We start from the raw sequence: 15,929 nt of genomic DNA on the forward strand, positions 1-15,929 counted from the left end.
CATTTCTCCTGTCCCAGGCCTGTGCTAAAATACACTCTGATGGAGTCTAATCCTAACTAGGGGCACACTACAGACAGGGAGAAAGGTAAAACCTGGTTGACAATAATTTGTGGGCTACACTGAGGCTTTTTGTAATGCTACTGAATTGTCTCAACAATTGATTGACAGCAGCAGTCCACCAGATCACATAGAACTACAGGTAAATTGAATTACAAAAAGAGATGCAACCTGGTGACTTAGAGATGATGTCTAATTGGATGAGTTCCCTTCTTCTATGACTTATAATGCCATGTCAGCTACTTCCAGGCATGACTTTTCTCTGCAGCACAATAATCTTAGGTTCCTCAATTCATCATCATGTCCTCAAACTCCAAGCACAAACTTAGTACTGTTGCTCCTTGAGTTCACAATTCTGCCTCAATGTAGCCAATAAAATAACAGGGCCCCCCACAGTAGCCAATATAGTAACAGGGCCCCCACAGTAACCAAAATATAGTACCAGGACTTGCACAGTAGCTGGGCCACCGCAGCAGCCAATATAGTATCATGGCCACAGCATTAGACAATATAGTAGCAGGGCCACAGCATTAGCCAATATAGTAGCAGGACCACATCATCAGCCAGTATATTAGCAGGGCCACCCCCGTAGACAATAAAGGCTTTTAAAATTATGGAAATTTGCCTGAGGGGCTTTGGGCTTCACAAGTGTTAAAGGAGCCTGGAGCACCTCAAGCTCATTTGCAGATTTTAAAGCCTTTTTTCTTTTTCTTAAAAACAAGGGCATAGAAAGGGGGGAACATATCTGTATGCCAGTGTGCTTGGTTTACAATCCTTCATCCTTCATCAGTTGGGCTCACACCAATCTGATATTGATGACCCATTCTAAGGGTGGTTTCACATTGGTGTTTTTTTTTTTTTCAAATCCAGGATTTTCCACTGAACCCATTTTGGCTTATGGACACATACAGATTGGTTTTCTTTTCCTGGCTCCAGTGATATCCCTTGATGCCTAACTGACCAATTACTTCCAATGGGCTTTTTCACACTTTTCTTTCACTTGTTCTTTTCACTTTTCTTTCACTAGTCTTTTAGTTGTTGTCAATGAACTCAAAAAGAACAGCTTCTAAACTAATCACTGATAAGTTAAAAAAACTGAAGTGTGAAAGAGCCCATTGAAAAAAGGGTTCAGTAAAGCATCAGTGAAAAATCACTGGAACCAGGAAGAGAAAACCAATATGTATGCGTCTATAAGCCAAAATGGGTTCAGTGGAAAACTGATTTCACTGATGTGAAAAAAACGCCAGTGTGAAGCCACCCTAAGGATTATCAATAGTGTCAGATTAGGAAATAGATGTTATTACATATTGTGGATAGGTGCATTATATATTATATTGCAAATGTTAAGAATGCAACAACAGTACAATGTTCATCTTACTATAATAATCTTTTCTCAAAGGAAGTGGAATATTTGCTCCAGATAAGCTTGGACCATATTACTACAACAATACAGTCAATGACGGTCACTTGCTTATATCTGAACTAAATTCCCACACAAGAAACAGCACTGAATGTTCTCCTGTCCAATGGGATGAGTATGCTTCCCAGATTAAGAAACCTTTACCAAGCAGCAAAGTGTTCAGTGGCAAACTTATGTTGGATAACTATACCATGACTGCGCTAACAGAACTACAAGGGTGTGCTTCAGTCTGCCACCATCATCTCTGTTGCCACCTGAATTATAGCATGCTGGAGAAGAGGGATGATGAGGTCTATATACTTGGTGCCTATAATGGCTACCATGGGCCACACCAAGTCTTTTATATTGAGGTAAGCATTCATATGCATTGTCTCATAGAATGTGTTTTTCCCTTGTCGGATACCAAAAGCCCATACATTTTCATTTTACTGTGGATGCAATTGTATAAGGGCCTGTTAGTGTTTTGTGGGACAGTTCATAATGTTAAGTACATCAAATATGGGCTACATATAATTATTGAGAGGATAATGCCATTACCACATTTATATAGTTTTTTTATATCTATATATAAAGCACAACTTTCAATAGCATTAAACATTTCTTAGGGGGTGGTGGTGAATTATTATTATTATTATTAATTAATGTTTTACTTTTTTCCTTTACATTTTCGGACTCTCCATTAGGTTCCTCAGCTGCCATGTAATGCACCAACACCCAATATTGCGGGGTGTTTTACAGAAGTATTAATTCCCTCTATGATCACTTTGACCTAAGGGTTAAACTGCTCAAGAGTTTCTCTAATCCTAGGTTGTCTGGCAGGGGCACACTATTCTCCCTTCTCTCATGTACCTTAGTACACAGCACTAAACCTCTATAACTGTAATGGGGATACAAGTATGTCTATGCAGCATTAGGACTGGGCCACCCAGATGTATATAGTCTATCAATTATACAACTTGGGCTATGCACTACCACTATAGTTCCACAAATGCCTGCTCAACAGGGCCGGATTAAGGTTGGTGGTGGCCCATGGGTGCAAAATATGTTGGGGGGCCCTCATTGAAAGTTGTCCAGACAGGGGACAGCAATCGCTATATACCACTCCGCAGCCTTTCCAGTAATCACTATATACAGCCCCCAGTATTCACTGTATACAGCCTCCAGTATTCACTATATACAGCCCCAAGAAATCACTATATACAGTTCCCAGCAACCACTATATACAGCTCCTCCAGCAACCACTATATACAGCTCCCCCAGCAATCACTATATACAGCTCATCCAGCAATCACTATATACAGCCCCCCAGCAATCACTGTATACAGCTTCCCCAGCAATCTTTGTATACAGCTCCCAGTAATTACTATATACAGCTCCCACAGTAATCACTATACAGCCCCCAGTAATAACTATGTATAGTCCCCCAGAAATAACTATATAGAGTTCCAACATTACCTATATACAGTCCCACAGCATTAACTATATTCATCCCCCTACAACTATTTACAGTCTCCCTATAGTAACTATATACAGTCCCCCTATAATAACTACATACAGTCCCCCAATAATAACTACATACAGTCCCCCTATAATAACTATATACAGACCCCCTATAATGGCAACGCCGCCATCTTTGTTTACATCCGATCGTCTATGGCAGACCCCCCCTATAATCCGGCCTCGGTGCTCAAGTATGTTGGAGTATCACCAACCAAAAATATAGATCAAAAACAAATACTCGCACCGCAAAAGATGGGTTAAGCAATCTTTAAAATACACGTATAAAATAACATACATTTAATAAAATACAATTTGCAGGGCTCTTGGAATGTTTTTTTTAAAATTTTTTTTTACTCAGACTCTTCTTCCTGGTTCAATCTCAACACATGGTAAACATCCATGTGTCAACAGTAACGCAAATAGAACAGTTCGTTGTGGCTCCTGCTCCGGCCCTGACAATTCTTCCTGTTTACGGGACCCTAAGGGAAGCTACAATGATCATCCAAATTTCTTCTATTTTCTGCTTTATTGGTGTCCTCAGGGTGCCGGTATCAATGAAATCTGTGACAGAGAAGCGAGTATAAATCACAAATTAAAGTTCTGTGTTGGCACTTTGCAATAAATAAGTGGGTCTTGGTTGTAGTTTGGGCACTCAGTCTCTAAAAGGTTTGCCATTACTGCCTTATTAGCTTGCTTTAAACATGTTTATGCCAATCCCCTTTATTCTGACAGGTGTGTACACTGGTGAAATGTATGAACATAGACAATTGTGAGATAGCTACAGACAGTGCATACACCAAATTTAAATGGTTTTCTCTAGCTGGAACGTTTCAGTCCACCATTGTCTATCCAGAAGTATTGCACAGTGGAGTTCAGTTGGATGGAGAAATGTTTCAGGTAATACTTTTAATGTTCTTTAAATAATAATAGATCTAGTAAGTATAGGGAAATATCCATAAATTGAAAAACTTCAAGATCCACTATTTTTCCTCATTTATAAGTTTCTCAAATTACCCTATATATTCTTGTCGGTATATCTATTGCTCTAATATATGCAATGAAGGCATAAACTAATAAAGTTAAAATAATATGGTATGTATGATAACATTGTGATACATGAACAAGGTTAAAAAACACTCTCTATATGCACATCGGGTGCTGCAATTTACTTTCTTCATTTTATGTAATCTTTATGGCAGTAGTCCTTCACTGTATATATCACCAAAGATTAGTGCACGTGCCATGTATTCTATATAAGGAGACACCCCTGACCAAAATACAAATCACCTATTAACAAAAGGGAACAATCCCCTGTTGTGAATAACAGAAAGGGAGTATAAATTAATAAAAAAAATAATTCCAATATCAGTTCATAAAGAGAATATGATTCTCAATCCCAGTTCATAACAAATGTCTTGGAGCAAAGTATAAATCAGGAACAGGATGTATCTAAGCAAGTCAGAAAGACAAGAGAGAAGGAAAAACAACGTCCACTAGATGTCACTGTAAGATCTATCATTTAAAGAGAACATTTCACCACAGTTTCACATATACAGCTAGTGTCAGGTTTTTTCCTATTCCTATAGAGACCTAGTAACTTACTGAGACCCTTGACATGAATTTTAAACAAAGTTAATGAAGGATGACTTTTCTTCTTTAAATCAACTTTATGTCATATTCCCTGGCATCAGATAAGGCTTGTCCTGCGCATCTTTCCCCCATCTACTCCCCCCATGTCATGTTAAGTGAACAGGGTGACATCATCACAGGTCCTTTAGCCTCCTAACATTATTAAACTGTACACCATGCAAATATCTGATCAAATGAAATGACAGCAGCCTCCAATGACATCTACTCCTCCCCTCCTTCATGGAATTCTACTCCTCCCCATCCTCCATGGAGGCTGCTGTGATCTCATGCGATCAGATACATAGATGTAACAGGGACTTAGATGAGGTCATCCTGGTAACATGATTTAAGTGCCCAATGATGTAACACAACTCTCCATACAACAGAATATCATAGGCTGTCAATCAGGAACATGGAGGCAGGGCAATGCAAGTAAAAGTTACTAGTGATGGGAATTATGGCTCTTCTTAGTGATTAGGCTCCGCTCACTAAGAACACTTCCTAAATATATAATAGGGAGCCAAAAGGGGCATGGTAAAACGGTTAGGGGCGGGGTTAAGTGAGCCATCAGTTCACTGACTGGAGCCGGCTCCTGTAGTTCAAGAATAAAGAGCCGGCTCTTAGATCTGGCTTGTTCATGAACGACACATCACTACAAGTAACTATGCAGGCATATGAATTTACAAATAGGAGTGTCCCTTTAAGATTGAAAGCAGGTCTAAAAGTAAAACTCAACAGCTAGTCTAAACTTGGCACACCCTCCATATTTTTTCATTGTACAGACTATTTTCTATTTGACCACGTCCCCTTTTCCCGAGATCATGCTCCCTTTCTAAAAAAAAAAATTATTTAATTATTGTACTCCCATTCAATTCCCAATCCAGAATTTCCCTAGATAATGGTCTAATTTTGCAACTAGTTTGGTGGATAAAGAAACACCCATAGATGGTGAAATTTGGACTTCTGTCATATCTTCTTTAACACATGGTGGAATTAATTCCCCTTCTGGTGTGTTGCACCAAAGAAAATTTTTTTATCTAAGCAGGTGTCCCATCAATTGCCGGGGAAATGTAGGGTGCTGCGACACTCACTGATCAACTAATAATGACCAGTCCAATGAATATGTTATTAGCAATAACTAACTGGTCCTTTTCTCAATGTGGAGGGATCTATTAAGCACCCCTCAAGCCTCTTAGTATATGTGGTGCACAACAGTGAAGAAGAAAAATTCTACACCAGGCCCTCCTACTGGTGGAGCTTATACTGTAGCTGATTCACTGGCGTGGGGTGTCCTACTCTACGGCTGGGCACTGCCCACCTGCAATTCCTGGACGTAAACCAGTACAAACCCTGATAAATCTCCCTCATGCCTGCAAATATTCTGCAAACATCTCTGGTTAGAACGCACAGGTGAGATGAAAAAATTACTTTTTAGTTAAAAGGGTTTTCCATGAAAGAAAGTTTTCATATTTCTATCCCCTTTTGATGTGTACAAAATAAAGATCATTTTAACCCCTTACTTTACAATTTTATTCAGTTTTATTGCTGTTTTAGCTCCTATCATTCAGTGATGGTCAGTGTAAAATTCCAGAGTGTGGGCGGGGACTCTCTAAGCAGATTCCTCTGTGCTATGAGATACTGTGTGCTGACAATGTGCTTAGATTACCATGGTACAGGATTTATCTACACTTTTATTTAGCTTCTGAACATTCTACTAGTATCTGACACATAGAAAGAGGGATGAGACAGATCAGAGATGAGAGGTGATTAAATCCTTGAGATGGATATAAAACCTCTCAGCTCTGTTAACTGGCCTATAATACACACATAGTCATCACTGCTATATGCCTCCCTCAGATAAAGACCTTATCTTGCCTGTAGCTAGTAAAGTAAGTGCAACATCCCCCACCGGGCCTAGCCTTTTCTTGGGGCCTGGAGTCAGCCGGGGCCCGCAGTACCTGAGTGGCTGGCGGTTGCGGCCTAGGCACGCTAGTGTCACGGTGCTTGGTATGGGGAACCGGAGGGCTGTCCTACAGCCTGGCAGGTCTCCAGCAGGGTGGTGTTGGCAAGAAATGATGAGGGAGAGGCTGCTATAGTGGTTCTCCCTGGGGCAACCCTTTGGGGTCTGAAGTATGAGTCCCAGTGTAGTGGATAGGGTGCCTGTGATGGTGACAGCCATAGTAGCAGGGACCAGACGGAGGCAGACGTTGAACGAAAACAACTTACAGTTCTTTATTGGAACCGACAGGAACCGTAGCAACGTGCCTTAACAGAATGGTGGAATGCTGGAGATGCAGTTGGAGGGAGCCACAGGATGTAGGTCATCAGCCTGGATGCAAGGGCAGGCTGGAAGCTAGCTGTGTCCTAGTAGGATGCTTCAACTTGTCCTGGGTTGCTTCAGATATCACCCTTGAAGGTAGGAGGTAGGAGAGTGAACTCTCTCCTCACACTGGACTCTCTTCTGAGAGAGGACTCTTCTTTTAGAAGTTTCCTGACCAGGGGTTTTGTTACTCCCACTGGTCAGGTGGTGGCTACTCCTCCAATTACATCTCAGCTCACAGAAACAAAGTATAAACACATGTGATTGGTTGCTGGAATTATATCACAGAAAACAATTAACTCCTGCCTTACCAGGCAGGATCTACTTGTGCAGTGCTCCTCTGTGTTATGTAGTGACATGCTGTGGGGCTGATCAGACCCTACACAGGCTGCAAGCTACATGGTGGGACGTATTCACAACAACCACTCTGCCTTGCATCGGCGAGGGTGTTGCATAAGTCTCTGCACACTGCTGCTTTCGGGCAGGAAGTGCCTGTGTCTGAGCTGGTCTTGTAATGCATGGGGAGGGGCAGGAGGCAGAGAGCACTGCAGTGTTCAGACAAGATAAACTATTCATGAGAAGAATCAGACCATTGTCAGAAGATTTATGGTCGGATCCAGGGCCAACCAAAATTTTAAACACCAGGACTGATAGAGACAGGTTGGAATTATATCTGTAATATGCTCTATTCTTGTTTATAACAGTGAATTAGAAAATGCGTTTTTTTGTTATCCTGATTATATTTAAGAATCTTGTCTTCAAGGGAATAACCCTTTAATGGTAACATTGGGGCTCATTACTAAGGGCCCCGCAGATCGAACTTTCGTCGGACATCCTGACGATTTCCACTTTGCGCCGCTGGGGCAAGGATTTAAATTGGATTTTTGGCACACACAATTGGATTTTGGCGTAATTGCGCTGGCTTTCATGCTACACAAATCGGGGACAGGCTATCGGACTATCTGACGGATTCGGGCAAACTGCGGGATTTAACTTCAAAATTGTTTTGCAAGCCATTGTATCTGTCTGTAGACATTGAAGAAGATAGTATTGTATGTTTTTTCAAGCTCACACTTTTCCAAATAGAGGGGACTGGGTCTGATAAAGCATCTTATTCAGTTTGTAAATCTGGGTATTACATAGAGTTAGTTCCTTTAACCCCTTCAGGACTATTTTGGCCTCTTGGACACGGCCCCAATTTTCAAATCTGCCCTGTGTTACTACGAGTGGTTATAGCTTTCGATTGCTAGAAGATATATATTTTGATTTTGATACAGTTTTCTCGTGACCTATTGTACTTCATAACTCATACAAATTTTGAAACTACCGTATATACTCGTGTATAAGCCGAGTTTTTCAGCATAAAAAATGTGCTGAAAAACGTCTCCTCGGCTTATACACGAGTCATACACGAGTCAATTAATTAAAAATGGAATAAAAAAATAATAAAAACTTATATACTCACCCTCCGGTGGCACCGATGCGCAGCGCTGCTCCCCCGATGTCATTGCGGCTCCTCTTCCGGCTTCCCGGCTGCTCTTCTTGCTTCAGCAGGAAAGAACAATGGCGGCGCCCAGTACGCTGAAGCAAGAAGAGCAGCCGGGAAGTCAGAAGAGGAGCCGCTAAGCCAGAAGAGGAGCCGCGCTGCGCATCGGGGCCACCGGAGAGTGAGTATATAAGTTTATTTTTTTAATATGGGCTGCGCTGTATACTACTTTGGGCATGGCTGTATACTACTGGGGGCAGGCTGGGGCACGGCTGTATACTACAGGGGGCAGGCTGGGGCAGGCTGTATACCACTGGGGGCACGGTTGTATACTACTGGGGGCAGGCCGGGGCAGTGCTGTATACTACTGGGGGCAGTGCTGTATACTACTGGGGGCAGTGCTGTATACTACTGGGGGCTGGCTGGCTATATACTGGGGGGGTCTGTGACCAATGCAAATGCAATTCCCACCCTCGGCTTATACTCGAGTCAATAGGTTTTCCCAGTTTTGGTGGTAAAATTAGGGGTCTCGGCTTATACTCGGGTCGGCTTATACTCGAGTATATACAGTAATTTGAAGAAAATGGAAATTTGGCAAAAATTCTTATTTTCAAAGATGGTTATACCACCCACATTAATTCATAACTTAAATTCCCCAAATGTCTGCTTTACGTTGGCATGGTTTAATAAAATGCCACGTACTTTACTAGAATGTTATGAGACTTAGAATTTGGGTGCCTTTTTAAAATTTCTTTTGGAAAATCACCAATACCTGTATTGGTAGAGGGACCTGTTTCAATTGACTGTGAGAGGCCTAAATTATAGCAAGACTAGTAAATTATCCCGTTATGGAAACTATAACCCTCAACGTATGAAAAAGCACTTTTAACAAGTTTGTTAACCCTTTAGGTTTTTTTTTATAGGGGTTAAAACTAAATGGAGGTGTGGTCTACAAATTATATTTTTGGACAATACATTAATAAATAATAATAATTCTTTATTTATATAGCACCTACAGCTTACGCAGCGCTGCACAAAGGAAAATTAAACATTCGCAATAAATTAAATGACAAAAAGGCTTCACAAAGATTGATACCCAATTCCTCCTGAGTTTACCGATATCCCATATGTGGCGGTAACCTGCTGTATGGGCACCCGTCTAGGCATAGAAAGGAAGGAGCGTCACCCAGAGCAGATTTGCATTGTCAAATTGTACAGGCTATAATTTTTTTCTTTTTTTTTTATGTGGATCCATAGGGGCTCATTTTTTTGCCACATGAGATGCACTTTTCTGCTACACAATTTTAGGGCATTTTTAGTTAATTGATACCATTTTATCTTTGTTGGTGGAGAAAATGAAAATCATCAATTTTTGGTAAGATTTTTATTTTGTTTTTTTGGCATACCATAAAAATAGTATATTATTTTTATTCTATAGGTCGCCGCGATAAGGAAAATACCTTATTTATATTTTTTTTATTTTTTCCCCCAATTTTACAGAATAAACACAAATTTAGATAAAATGTTGTTAATTTTAGCATCACCGTCTTTTCAAATGCATAACTTTTTTATTTTTAAAACACTTTTTAGAGCATTTTTTAAAGGGTATTAGCGTATATACTCGAGTATAAGCCGAGGTTTCCGCACAAATTTTGTGCTGAAAAACCCTAGCTCGGTTTATACTCAAGTCTATAAAAAATTAACACTGTACTTAACTTTTCAAAGGTACTCCATAGGTCCTCTTCTTGCTTCCGATGCTCCAGTGCTCTTGTAACCTTCGGGTCCTCTTCAGGTCCTTCCGCTCCTCTTTAGGTCCCCTTGCGATGTTGGCAAGCAGCCTATGTCATTCTGTGTTACGGCCAAGCACGAAGACCTGAAGCGGAGCGGAACTAGCCGAGGAAGACCAAAAGACCCAAAGAGGATCCAAGGGACCCGAAGAGGATCTGAAGCAAGAAGAGGACCTACGGGGGGCATCAGAAAGGTGAGAACAGAGTACAGTGTTAATTTTTTTTTACTACAGGGGGACTGGCTGGATATATACTACAGGTCGGCTATATACTAGAGGGGCTAGAATTCTATACACTACAGGGGCTGGCAGGCTGTATACTAGAGGGGGCTGGCAGGCTATATACTGAGGGGGCTGGCAGGCTATATACTACAGGTGGGTTGGCAGGCTATATACTACAGGGGGGCAGGCAGGCTATATACTAAGGGTGTTCAAAACAATATACAAATCTATTACCCAAAACATACAATATATATCAGTGGTTGGTAATAATTAAAATACAAAGTTTATTATAGAAAACTCTAAAACATCACTTAACCTCACACAGGAGCAAATAGCAACACCCCTATGATGTTTTAGAGTTTTCTATAATAAACGTATTTTAATTATTACCAACCACTGATCCAGTTCCCAGTTTTTTCCCAGTTTTTTGTGTTCAAATTAGGGACCTCGGCTTATACTCCAGTCGGCTTATACTCGAGTATCTACGATAATTAAAAATTAGCTATTTTCGGAACGTTTTTTTTTCACGGGGTTCACCATTCAGGTCCAGTAATGATATTAATTTATTACAAAGATTAATACGGATGCAGCAATACCAAACATGTGGGGGTTTTGTGTATTTTAGACAATGTTATTGAATAAAAACTAATTTGCAGAAAATCTTGTTCATTTTAGCATCAATATCTTTTCAGATGCATAACTTTTTTATTTTTCGGCTGATGAATCTGGTTAAGGGCTTATTTTTTGCAAGAAGAGTTGTTCTTTTTAGTGGTCTTATTTTAGAGTGTGTTACATTTTCTTAATCACTTTTTAGATCATTTTTAAGGGTATTAATTATTTATTTTCTGATGGATTTGGGGGGGGGGTGTTTGCGGTGTTTACTGTGAGGGTCCAGTAACAATTCTGTTTTATTATACAGATTGTTACAGACGTGTCGATACCAAATATGTGGGTTTTGTCCCTGTATTTGTACTTTTTATACTTTATTAAGTGTTTGTTTGGGAATGTGTTATATTAGGGTTTATATTTTTATTAAATTTATTTTAATGTTTTATGCTTATTTTCTTTCACTGTTTTTACTTTATACAAACCTGAACTTGAACCAGCTGTGCTTTCATTGCTGGTTCATGTTCAATACACTGCTCCACAATACTAATTCATTGTAGAGCAGCGTAAACTGTCTGGCATACTAACCCGGGAGGGGTCTGACTGCCGGAAAGATCAGGCAGCCCTGTAGCACTTGGCAGACCTCGCGGCTGCCCACAAGAGGATCGGATCCCCCCCAGGGGGAAGACTCTGACACCAGCTGCTTCTGGTGCCAGCTCAGTTCGTGAGCCGGTTCCAGAAGCTAGACATAATAGAACGTCCTGTTGCAAGAAGTATCTTTCCGCGGGACGTGCTATTACATTCATATGCACGTAAAGGTTAATATTGCATATTCTATTTGAATTAATTTTTGATCTTATGTAAAGCAGTTGAGAAAACAATGTCAAGGTTTCAAAGAACTTTTTTATCCATAGTGTCAGAAGTGTCTGAGAGCAAAACTGTTCTTGTTGCACATGACAACCAATCAGTGATCAGCTTTTATTTTGCCACAGTAGATTATAAAATGAAAGCTGAGCTCTGATTTGTTGCTTCATTATGTTCTCAGACAGTATTGATAAATGAGGTCAAGTGTATTTTGAATAAAATTGCATGTAGATACTGTAGATTGCCAGTGATCTGTTAAATAAAACATTTTTTAATGATTTATTTGTTTTAGGTGTTGAAAGATGGACGCTTAGTGAGTCAACCAAAGATATCATCAAAGGCACTTCTCAGTGTCACTCTTTTGGGCAGAAATTATATGAAAGATCCCAAAAATTTGAATATTTCAGCAATGTCTTAAAAATCTAAAACTGTAATTATATTAATGTTATGAGAATGCATTCCCAAATTTATTAAATATATCTACAACAACTGTATGTTTACTGAAGCTATTTCTAGCAAAATGATCTGGAATACAAAGCAACATTAATCATGTAATCTCCTGGAGCACCTGGAGTTGTAGTTGATAAAACTGGAGCTAAGAGGCAACTTTTTGTAGAGCGCCTACTCGATGTATAAGCCGACCCAAGTATAGGCCAAGGTACCTAATTTTAACACAAAAAACTGTTAAAACGTATGGACTCGAGGTCACATTGGTCACATCCTCCCAGTATATAGCCTGCCTGCCAACACCTGTAGCATATATCCAGTCATATGGCTAGTATATAGCTTGCCAGCTCCATGTAGTATATAGCCTGCCAGCCCCTTTAGTATATAGCCTGCCAGCCCCTCTAGTATATAGCCTGTCAGGCCCTCTAGTATATAGCCTGCCAGCCCCCTGCAGTATATAGCCTGCCAGCCCCCTGCAGTATATAGCCAGCCTGCCCCTCTGTAGTAAAAAAAAAAATGAACACTGTACTCACTTTTCTGATGTCCCCCATAGGTCCTCTTCTGCTTCTGATGCTTCGGTGCATCCTCGGGTCCTTCGGCTCCTCTTTGGGTCATTCAACTCCACCTCGGATTCGGCCGGCACACAGAATAATGTCAGGCACTTAGCGACGTCATTGTTTGTGAGCTACCGGCATTGCGAGGGGACCAGAAGAAGAGCAGAACGACCCAAGGAGGAGCCGAAAAACCCAAAGAGGACCCGAGGAGTCACTGGAGCATCAGAAGCAGAAGAGGACCTACAGGGGAAGTCGAAAAGGTGAGTGCAATGTAATTTTGTGCTTTGTGCTGGATTATACTCGAGTATATACGGTATATATCACACCAGATAACAAGACTAATTTGATTTATTCAAATGTGCAAACATGAGGTTAAAATTAGCCATATGGTGCCAAGTAACTGAGGTGTGGTAGAGACAACTTTGAGGTGCGGCAACAAGATTAACTTGTATATTGTTTCTATTAAAATTCCTTTATGTAATCCTAGTGAGGTGGAAGGACAAGAAAAGTAATATTAATTGTTTCCATATGATCAAATTCATACATCCAATTCATGTAGTGGAAATTTGACCCAATTCATGTAGTTTAAATATGCTTCAAAATCTTCAAAATATAATTTGTGATCAATGTTGTTATAACTAAAGACACACTGGCCCACGACAAAAAATTAGTTTGGGGCTCCCACAAACATTTCTTTGATACAATACAACTTTATTTATCCCCAAGTGGAAATTAGTTACAGCAGTCCAACAACAGAATAAGCATAAACATATTACACAATACAACATAAACTTAAAAATATCACAAATAGTACATAATGCATACTGACCACTTAAATTATTATTGTATTGTACAGCTGGATTACCATTGGTCTTATGTTTGTTAATGAGCTTATGAGTACCATTCGGCAGCTTATATGACACAATAATACAAGACTAGAAGCCAAGTTTATTTCCAGGATCTTAAACAATTAGGGGCAAAGACCCAAAGATATGTTTTCCGCCCTCATTCCCATAAAATCTACATGTAATATGTAATCAGAATATTAAAAAAAATATATATTCTTAGCGGTAATGTTGTTTCCTCAAACCACAAAGGCACCAACCAGAGAGAGGGATCCCCCCCCCAGGGACAGGATACCCATGCATAAAAAGCGACTCTTCCTCTTCTGCATCAGTGGGTTATATATATTTATTTTACTAAATATTATTAATATTTATTTTTTTTTTATGCTACACCTGTGATACCGACACCACACAAAAAGAACACCTGGATGGGAATATACTGGGTTCCGTTGTGGCTCGAGGAAACAACATTACCAGTAAGAGTAATTTATTGTTTTCCCCTTCACCATGATGGCACCAACCAGAGAGAATTTCAGAGAAAAAACACTAGGGAGGGACAATAGAAGACAAAACCTTCCTCCCGAAGGGCATATCAGAAGACCCCAACACATCCACCCGCTTTAGGAAAGTGTGAGGGGAAAACCAAGTTGCCGCCTGGCAAATTGGCTCCAAAGAGGCATCTCTAACTTCTGCCCAGTAGGTTGCCAATGATCTTGTAGAATGTGCGTTAATCTTGACCGGGGCAGATTCTTCTGCAATGTCATATGCCATTTGGATTGTAATTCTTATCCACCTAGCGATGGAAGTAGCTGAAGCTGGTAGAGATAAATCCAGACTATCCTTTCCCAGAAAAGATAAAAAAGGCTTTCCAGATCTTATATGTAACCGGCTTTCTATTTATTTGTAGGGTAGCTATTACTTTTGAGCACGAGTCTTTTTTACCTAAAATCATCCTCTCAATCACCATGCCATCAAATGCAGACCCCTCACTTCTGGATGGAAGATGGGGCCCTTGGATAATAGGTCCTTTATTTGTGAAAAACTCATAGGTCCTCCACTGATAGTCCCCTTAGGCTGGAGAACCATGCCCGCCGAGGCCAAAAGGGGGCTATGAGAATGACATCAGCCTTGTCTTCTCTTATCTCTGGGTAATCACTTATCTTAGTTCTGGGTAAGAGAATCATGGGAGAGAAAGCATAAAGGAGATGTTGACCCTAGGGATGGAAGAATGCGTCTATTGCTGTTGGATGATCTGATCTGTGTAGTGAGAAGTACCTTTCCACTTTCCTGTTTTTCCTTGTTGCAAATAAGTTTATGTATGGGATGCCCCATAGCCTTGCTATTTTTAGAAACATTGAGGATGACGACTTAAGTAATCTGCAGAGATATTTTCTACTCCCTTTATGTGGACCCCTTTTAGGGAGCGGAACCCATTTTTTTCTGCCAAAGTGAGAATCTGGGATGCTAGGTGCATTAATCCTAAACTTCTTGTACCTCCCTGCTTCTTGATGTATGCCACTGTCGTAGTGTTGTCTGACATGACTACTACAACGTGTCCTGCTAAGAGAGAAAGAGCTGTCTGGAATGACTTTAGAACTGACAGGAGTTCTTTTTTGTTTGAGGATAGCATGCTCTCGCCCCGACTCCATTGACCATGGAAGACCTGTTCTCCTAACTGAGCTCCCCATCCCCAAGGAGTGGCGTCTGTCATAATTACCCTGTCGTAGACAGGAGCCCAAGTAAGATCTATCTCTAGATTTTCGCCAAGCATTTCAGGGATACTAACACCTCTCTAGGAAGACTGAATTTTATGTCTAGAGAGGACTGCAGTCTGCCCCAGGATAGAAGTAGAAAATTTTGTAGTGGTCTTGCATGAAATTGAGTCCATGGAACAGCATGAATAGAAGCAGCAAATAGTCCTAGTAGAGATATGGCCTCCCTTAGGGAGATAACCGGGAACCGACTGATCCTTGTTACTGTGGACCTTATCCTTTCTATTTTTTCCCTAGGAAGAAAAGATGTTTGTCTTAGAATATATAGCGACATTCCCAGAAATAGCTTCCTGGTGGTGGGAACTAAAGAAGATTTTTCTTGATTTACCAGCCACCCTAGCTTTTGTAAAATCTTAAGCACCCTGGAGATCTGGTCTAAAACCACTGTATGTGACTGACCTAACAGTAAAAAATCATCGAC

At 40.5% G+C, this 15,929-nt stretch overlaps 1 pseudogene; it reads left to right on the forward strand.

The window, feature by feature from the left end:
* The window catches only part of LOC140121653 (pantetheinase-like), a 30,570-nt pseudogene extending 18,221 nt beyond the window's left edge, over nucleotides 1–12,349 (forward strand).
* Nucleotides 12,350–15,929: the final 3,580 nt, after the last annotated feature.

Source organism: Engystomops pustulosus, chromosome 3 (assembly GCF_040894005.1).
Source record: "Engystomops pustulosus chromosome 3, aEngPut4.maternal, whole genome shotgun sequence".
Classification (NCBI taxonomy): Eukaryota; Metazoa; Chordata; class Amphibia; order Anura; family Leptodactylidae; genus Engystomops; species Engystomops pustulosus.